This window comes from Furipterus horrens, unplaced genomic scaffold (genome assembly GCF_987537825.1).
Source record: "Furipterus horrens unplaced genomic scaffold, mFurHor1.1.pri manual_scaffold_17, whole genome shotgun sequence".
In the NCBI taxonomy this organism is placed as follows: Eukaryota; Metazoa; Chordata; class Mammalia; order Chiroptera; family Furipteridae; genus Furipterus; species Furipterus horrens.
The window spans coordinates 86,421,388-86,430,050 of record NW_028327187.1 but is presented as its reverse complement, the minus strand read 5'-3'; the positions used below and the strand labels follow the sequence as shown (position 1 = coordinate 86,430,050).

General features: G+C 36.6%; 1 pseudogene; it reads left to right on the top strand.

Annotated features, from left to right (window-relative positions):
- The first annotated feature begins 6,699 nt into the window (after positions 1-6,699).
- LOC149991532 (60 kDa heat shock protein, mitochondrial pseudogene) lies at positions 6,700-8,462 on the top strand (annotated as a pseudogene).
- The last annotated feature ends 201 nt before the right edge of the window (positions 8,463-8,663 follow it).

Sequence of the window (8,663 nt, the reverse complement as noted above, 5' to 3'; positions counted from 1 at the left end):
ACTCTTAAGAAGCTACACCATCGTCTCTCGAGACGGATGGCTGCCGAATATTGACTGTACTTCCTACACTTTACTTTATATCATGTAACTTGTAACTACCAATTTGTACTTCTTAATCCATTCACATTTTCATCCGGACCCCCAACTCTCCTCCCATCTAGCAACCATCAGTGTGTTATCTGTATCTATAAGTCTTTTTCTGCTTTATTTATTTGTTCAACTTATTCTTTAGATTACACATATAAGGGAAATCATGTAGTATTTGTCTTTCTCTGTCTGACTTAGTGCACATTGCATAATACCCTCTAGGTACAAGATTTTATGGCTGAGTAATATTCCACTGTGTATATGTACCACTTCTTTATCCAATTGTCTATCAATGGACACATAGATAGCTCCATATCTTGGCTATTGTAAATAATGCTAAAGTAAATATAGGGATGCATATATCTTTCCAAATTAGTGTTTTGGGTTTCTTTGGATAAATATCCAAAAGCGGTATTGCTGTGTCATATGATAGATCTATTTTTAATTTTTGAGGAAACGCCATACTGTTTTCCATAGTGCCTCTACCAACCTGTATTCCCACCAACAGTGCACGAGGGTGGCCTTTTCTCCATATTCTCAACACTTGTTTGTTGATTTATTGATGATAGCTATTCTGACAAGTGTGAAGTGATATTGCATTGTGGTTTTAATTTGCATTTCTCTGATAATTAGTCTCATTGAGCACCTTTTCATATGTCTATTGACCATCTGTTTGTCCTCTTCGAAGAAATCTCTATTCAGGTCCTTTATCCATTTTTTAATTGGATTGTTTGTTTTCTTAATGGTAAGATGTACGAGTTTGTAATAAAGTTCAGATATTAAATACTTATCAGATGTCTTTTTGGTAAATCTGTTTCTCCATTCAGAGGCAACTGTAAATGGGACTTTTCTTAATGTCTCCTGATAGTTTATTATTGGGGTATAAAAATGTAACTAATTTCTGAATATTAATTTGTATGCTGCTATTTTACTGAATTAATTTATCAGTTCTAATACTTTTTGTGGAATCTTTAGGTTTCTCTCAGCCTAGTATCATATCATCTACAAATAATGACAGTTTTACTTCTTCCTTTCCAATCTGAATGCCTTCTACTTCTTTTTTTTTTTTTTTGTCTGATTACTGTGGCTAGTACTTCCAATGCTATGTTGAACAGAAGTGGTAAAAATGCACGTCCTGTTCTGTTTCTGATTATAAGGAAAACATTTTAGTTTTTCTCTTTTTGGTGTGATGTTAGCTATGGGTTTGTCATATTTGGCCTTTATTATGTTGAGATATGTTCTCTCTATTTTCACTTTGCTGAGAATTTTTATTATAAGTCAATGCTAGATTTTTTCAAATGCTTTTTCTGTATCTAGTGATATGATCACATGATTATTATCCTTCATTATTTTATGTGGTGTATCATGTTAATTGAGTTGCAGATATTGAACCAATCTTATGTCCCAGGAATAAATCCACTTGATCATGATGTGTGATCTTTTTAATGTATTGTTGAATTTTGTTTGCTAATATTTTTGAGGATTTTTGCATCTATGTTCATGACGGATATAATTTTACTTTTTGTAATGTCTTTGGTTTGGGAACATATTTCTTTTGATTGATTGATTGACTGATTGATTGATTTTTGTTTTTCAATTATAGTTGTTCCATTTTTCCCCCATGGCTCCCTCTCACCCAGCTCACCCTTTCTCCCACAGTGATCCCCCACCCCATTGCCCATGTCCATGTCCATGTGTCATTTATACATGTTCTTTGACTAGACCCTTCCCTTACTTACCCCCCTTCTCTCCCTCATTCTTACCCCCTGATAACTGTTATTCTGTTCCTAGTTCAATTTGTTCATTTTTTTGTGTTGTTCATTAGTCTCCTGTATCAGGTGATACCATATGGTATTTTTCTTTCATTGCCTGGCTTATTTCGCTAAGCATAATTCTCTCTAGTTCCATCCATTTTGTCTCAAATGGCAGGAGTTCCTTTTTTCCTTCTGCTGCATAGTATTCCATTGTGTAAATGTACCACAGTTTTTTGATCCACTCATCTACAGATGGGCACTTAGGCTGTTTCCAGCACTTGGTTATTGTAAACAGCGCTGCTATGAACATAAGGGTGCATAAGTTCTTCTGAATTAGGGTTTCAGGATTTTTTAGGTATAATCCTAGCAGTGGAAATGCTGGATCAAAAGGCAGTTTCATTTTTAATTTTTTTAAGTAATTCCATACTGTTTTCCATAGTGGTTGCACCAGTTTGCATTCCTACCAACAGTGCACTAGGGTTCCCATTTCTCCACATCCTCGCCAGCATTTGTTGTTTTTTGATTTGTTGATGATGGCCATTCTGACTGGTGTAGTGTTGTATCTCGTTGTGGTTCTTATTTGCACCTCTCTGATGGTGAGTGTTGTTGAGCATTCTTTCATGTGTCTATGACCCTATGTGTATCCTCCTTGGAGAATTGTTTGTTCAGGTCTTTTGCCCATTTTTTAATTGGGCTGCCTGTCTTCTTGGTGTTGGAATGTGTAAGTTCTTTATATATTTTGGAGATCAATCCCTTTTCTGAGGTATCATTGGCAAATATGTTTTCCCGTATGGTTGGTTTCTTTTTCATGTGGCTAATGTTTTCTTTTGCTGAAGAGAAACTCTTTACTTTGATGTAGTCCCATTTGTTTGTTTTTTCCTTTATTTCCCTTGCCTTAGGAGATGTATCAGTGAAAATATTGCTACATGGGATATGTGAAATTTTCCTGCCTATGTTTTCCTCTAGGACTTTTGTGGTGTCATGGCTTACATTTAAGTCTTTGAACCATCTTGAGTTTATTCCAGTGTGTGGTGTAAGTTGGTGGTCTAGTTTCATTTTTTTGCATGTCCCTGTCCAGTTCTCCCAGCACCAAATGCTGAAGAGGCTCTTCTCACTCCATTTTATGTTCCTTACCCCTTTATCAAATATTAGTTGTCCATAGAGACCTGGGTTTATTTCTGGGCTCTCTATTCTGTTTCACTGATCTATATGTCTGTTCTTATGCCAGTACCAGACTGTTTTGATCACAGTGGCTTTTTAGTATTGTTTGATGTCTGGTATTGTGATTCCTCCTGCTGTGTTCTTGTGTCTGAAGATTGCTTTGGCTGTTTGGGGTCTTTTCTGGATCCATATAGATTTTTGAAGTATTTGTTCTAGGTCTGTGAAATATGTCATTGGTATTTTAATAGGAATTGTGTTTAATCTGTAAATTGCTTTGGGTAGTTTGGACATTTTAATGATGCTGATTTTTTTCCACCTATGAACATGGTATTTGCTTCCATTTATTTGTATCTTCCTTAATTATTTTCTTCAGTGTTACATGATTTTCTGAGTACATGTCTTTCATCTCTTCGGTTAAGTTTATTCCTACATATTTTATTTTTCTCGTTGCTATAGAAAATGGGATTTTTTCTTTTAGTTTCTATGTCTGATATTTTATTGTTGGTGTACAGAAATGCCTTAGATTTCTCTATATTTACTCCATACCCTGCTATTTTGCCAAATTTGCTTATTATTTTGAGTAGTTTTTCAGTGGAGTCTATAGGGTTTTCTATGTATACTATCATGGCATCTGCAAATAATTACAGTTTTACTTCTTCTTTCCCAATTTGGATGCCTTTTATTTCTTTTTCTTGTCTGATTGCTCTTGCTAGAACTTCCAACACTATGTTGAATAGGAGTGGAGAGAGTGGACATCCTTGTCTTGTTCCTGATTTCAGGGGGAATGTTTTCAGTTTTTTCCCATTGAGTATGATGTTGGCTTCAGGTTTCTCATATATACCCTTAATTATGTTGAGGTAGGTTCCCTCCAATCCAATTTAGCTGAGTGTTTTCATCATAAATGGGTGTTGTACTTTATCAAATGCTTTTCTGCATCTATTAATATGATCATGTGGATTTTTGTCTTTCATTTTGTTTAGATGGTGCATTATATTTATTGATTTGTGAATATTAAACCATCCTTGCATCTCTGGGATGAATCCCACTCGATCATGCTGTATGATCTTTCTAATGTGTTGCTGGATCCTTTTCGCCTATATTTTTTTTGACGATTTTAGCATCTATGTTCATCAGCAATATTGGCCTGTAGTTTTCTTTCTTTGTTGTGTCTTCACCTGGTTTTGGAATTAGTGTAATACTGGCTTTATAGAAAGAGTTTGGGATTTTTCCCTCTTCTTGTATTTTTTGGAATAATTTCAGGATGGTAGCAGTTAGTTCTTCCCTAAATGTTTTGTAAAATTCACCTGTGTAGCCATCTGGTCCAGGGCTTTTGTGTGCCAGGAGCTTTTTGATTACTGTTTCAATTTTATTCTTTGCTATTGGTCTTTTCAGGCTTTCTATTCTTCTTGATTCAGTTTTGGAAGATTATATGTTTCTAGAAATTTGTCAATTTCTTCTATGTTGTCAAATTTCTTTCCATACAGTTGTTTGAAGAAATTTCTTACAATCCTTTGTATTTCTGTGATATCAGTCATAATTTCCCCTCTTTCCTTTCTTAGTTTGTTTATTTCGGTCCTCTCCCTTTTTTCTTGATGAGCCTGGCTAAAGACTTGTTGATTTTTTTTTTTTTTTTGTCTTTTCAAAGAACCAACTCCTACTTTTGTTGATCTTCTGAATTGTTTGTTTAGTCTCTATGTCCTTTAATTCTGCTCTGATCTTGATGATTTCCTTCCTTCTACTCGCCCTGGCCTTTTTATTTTTGTTGTTGTCATTCTAGTTCTTGTAGCTGTAGATTTAGATTTTTTATTTGAGGTTTTTCTATCCTTTTTAGGTAGGCCTGTATTGCTATGAACTTTCCTCTCAGGACTGCTTTTGCTGTGTCCCATAGGTTGAGTTCTTATGTGTTCATAATCACTTGTTTTCAGAAACTTCTTGATTTCTTCCTTGATATCACTGGTAACCTATTCATTATTTTATATCATGTTATTCATTCTCCATGGATTTGAATGTCTTTGAGTTTTTTCCTTGAGGTTGTTTTCTAGTTTCAAGACATTGTGATCTGAGAAGATGCTTGATATAATTTCAATTTTCTTGAATTGGTTTAGGCTTGTTTTGTATCCTACCAATGGTCTATCTTTGAAAATATTCCATGTGCACCTGAAAAGAATGTATATTTTGCTTCTTTGGCGTGAAAAGTTATATGTCAATTAAGTCCATTTGATCTACAGTGCTGTTCATTGCCTCAATATCCTTGGTCTTTCTTTGCTTCAAATATCTGTCCACTGTTGACAATGGGGTGTTAAAGTCCCCTACTATGAGTGTTTTGCTATTGATATCCTTCTTGTAGTCTTCTAGTATTTTCCTTATATACTTGGGTGCTCTTATGTTGGGTGCATAAATGTTCACCAGGGTTATATCTTCTTGATGGATTGTTCCCTTCAGTATTATGAAATGCCCTTCTTTGTCTCTTTTTATGGCCTTTGCTGTGAAATTCGTTTTATCTTTATAAGTATTGCTACCCCAGTTTTTTTTTTCATGTCCATTTTCTTGGAATACTTTTTTCCACCGCTTCACTTTCAGTCTGTGTAGATCTTTTGTTTTGAGGCATGTGTCTTGTAGACAGAATATATGTGGCTCATGTTTTCATATCCATTCCATTACCCTCTGTCTTTTGATTGGAGCATTTAATCTGTTTCCATTTAAGGTTATTACTGACAGTTATTTATTCATTTCCCTTTGTACCTGTGTTCCTCTCCCTCTCTTTTTTTCTTCTTTTTCTTAAAGCATTCCTTTTAACATCTCTTGCAATGCTGGTTTGGTGGAGATGTATTCTTTTAGTCTTCCTTTGCCTGGGAAACTCCTTATTTCACCTTCCATTTTGAATGAGAGCCTTGCTGGGTAGAGTGTTCTTGGTTGTAGGCCTTCGTTTTTTATTACTTGAAATATTTTTTGCCATTCCCTTCTGGCTTATAGTGTTTCTGTTCAGAAATCAGTCGATAGCCTTATCAGAGCTCCCTTGTATGTTATTTACTGTTTTTCTCTTGCTGCTTTTAGGATTCTCGCTTTGTCTTTGAATGTTGCCATTTTAATTATGTTGTGCCTTGTAGTGGTCTTTTTGAGTTTATCTTCATTGGGACCCTCTGTGCTTGCTGGACTTTCATGTCTTTTTCTCTTATCAAGTTAGGAAAATTTTCTCTCATTACTTTTCAATCAGATTTTCTATCCCATGCTCCTCTTCTTCACCTTCTTGTATCCTTATGTTTCAAATATTTTTTGGTTTAATGTTGTCCAGAAGTTCTCTTACTCCCTCTTCATTCTTTTTCAGTCTTTTTTCATTTTGTTGTATTGTCTAAGATTATTTTTCTACATTGTCCTCCAATTCACTGATCCAATGCTCTGCTTCATTTAGCCTGCTTTTGATTGATTCTACTGTGTTCTTCAGTTCAGAAATTGTATTCTTCATTTCTTCCTTGTTCTTATTGATAGTTTCTATGTCCTCTTTTATGCTGGTATAGTTCTCTGTGAGTTCCTTGTAGCTGCCCTTGAGTTCTTTGTAGTTTACCTGGAGTTCTTTGTAATTCTCCTGGAGTTCGTTGTAGTTTTCTTTGAGTTTGTCAAGTTCATTGAGCTTCCTTATAACCATTCTTTTGGCCCTTACTCGCTGCCAACGGCCTACCTCGCCACTCTCACGCCCCGCCGCTGCCTCGCAGAAATGCTTTGATTACACAACATCCTTCGACAGATTCGGCCAGTGTCCAAGTCACTGGCTCCTCATCTCACTCGGGCTTATGCCAAAGATGTAAAATTTGGTGCAGATGTCCGAGCCTTAATGCTTCAAGGTGTAGACCTTTTAGCCGATGCTGTAGCCATAACTATGGGGCCAAAGGGAAGAACAGTAATTATTGAACAGAGCTGAGGGAGTCCCAAAGTAACAAAAGATGGTGTGACTGTTGCAAAGTCCATTGACTTAAAAGATAAATATAAAAATATTGGCGCTAAACTTGTTCAGGATGTTGCCAATAATACAAATGAAGAGGCCGGTGATGGCACCACCACTGCTACTGTCCTGGCGCGCTCTATTGCCAAGGAAGGCTTTGAGAAGATTAGTAAAGGTGCTAATCCAGTGGGAATCAGGAGAGGTGTGATGTTAGCTGTTGATGCTGTAATTTCTGAACTTAAGAAGCAGTTTAAACCTGTCACAACCCCTGAAGAAATAGCTCAGGTTGCTACAATTTCTGCAAATGGAGACAAAGAAATTGGCAACATAATTTCTGATGCAATGAAAAAGGTTGGAAGAAAGGGCGTCATCACAGTAAAGGATGGAAAAACACTGAATGATGAATTAGAAATTATTGAAGGCATGAAATTTGACCGGGGTTATATTTCTCTATACTTTATTAATACAGCAAAAGGTCAGAAATGTGAATTCCAAGATGCCTATGTTCTATTAAGTGAAAAGAAAATTTCTAGTGTTCAGTCCATTGTACCTGCTCTTGAAATTGCCAGTTCTCACCGCAAGCCCTTGGTCATAATTGCTAAAGATGTTGATGGAGAAGTTCTAAGTACACTTGTTTTGAATAGGCTAAAAGTTGGTCTTCAGGTTGTAGCTGTCAAAGCTCCAGGTTTTGGTGACAATAGAAAGAACCAGCTTAAAGACATGGCTATTGCTACTGGTGGTGCAGTGTTTAGAGAAGAAGGATTGACTCTAAATCTTGAAGATGTTCAGCCTCATGACTTAGGAAAAGTTGGAGAGGTCATTGTGACCAAAGATGATGCCATGCTCTTGAAAGGAAAAGGTGACAAGGCTCAAATTGAAAAACATATTCAAGAAATCATCGAGCAGTTAGATATCACAACTAGTGAATATGAAAAGGAAAAACTAAATGAACGTCTAGCAAAACTCTCAGATGGAGTAGCTGTACTGAAGTTTGGTGGGACAAGTGATGTTGAAATGAATGAAAAGAAAGACAGAGTAACAGATGCCCTCAATGCTACACGAGCTGCTGTTGAGGAAGGCATTGTTCTGGGAGGGGGTTGTGCCCTGCTTCGGTGCATTCCAGCTTTGGACTCATTAAGTCCAGCTAATGAAGATCAAAAAATTGGTATAGAAATTATTTAAAAAGCACTCAGAATTTCTGCAGTGACCATTGCTAAGGATGCAGGTGTTGAGGGATCGTTGATAGTTGAGGAAATTATGCAGAGTTCCTCATAAGTTGGTTATGATGCTATGCTTGGAGATTTTGTGAACATGGTAGAAAAAGGAATCATTGATCCAACTAAGGCTGTAAGAACTGCATTATTGGATGCTGCTGGAGTGGCCTCTCTGTTAACAACAGCAGAAGTTGTAGTCACAGAAATTCCTAAAGAATAGAAAGACCCTGGGATGGCTGGGATGGGTGGAATGGGAGGTGGTATGGTAGGTGGTATGTTCTAATCCTGGAACAGTGCTTTACCATCATTAGTGAGAACTGTCAAAGCAAGCTCAAGGTGATGCTCCTTACCTAGAATTTCAGAGAAGTCAGTTGAAGGACATGACTGAAGAAAAGGCTGGCTGGTGTTTAAGAAAATCGCTATAACCATCAGTTACTGGTTTCAGTTGACAAACATAAAATGGTTTACTGGGGGGGACCAAGATGGCCGCGGAGTAGGAGCAGTGTTCTC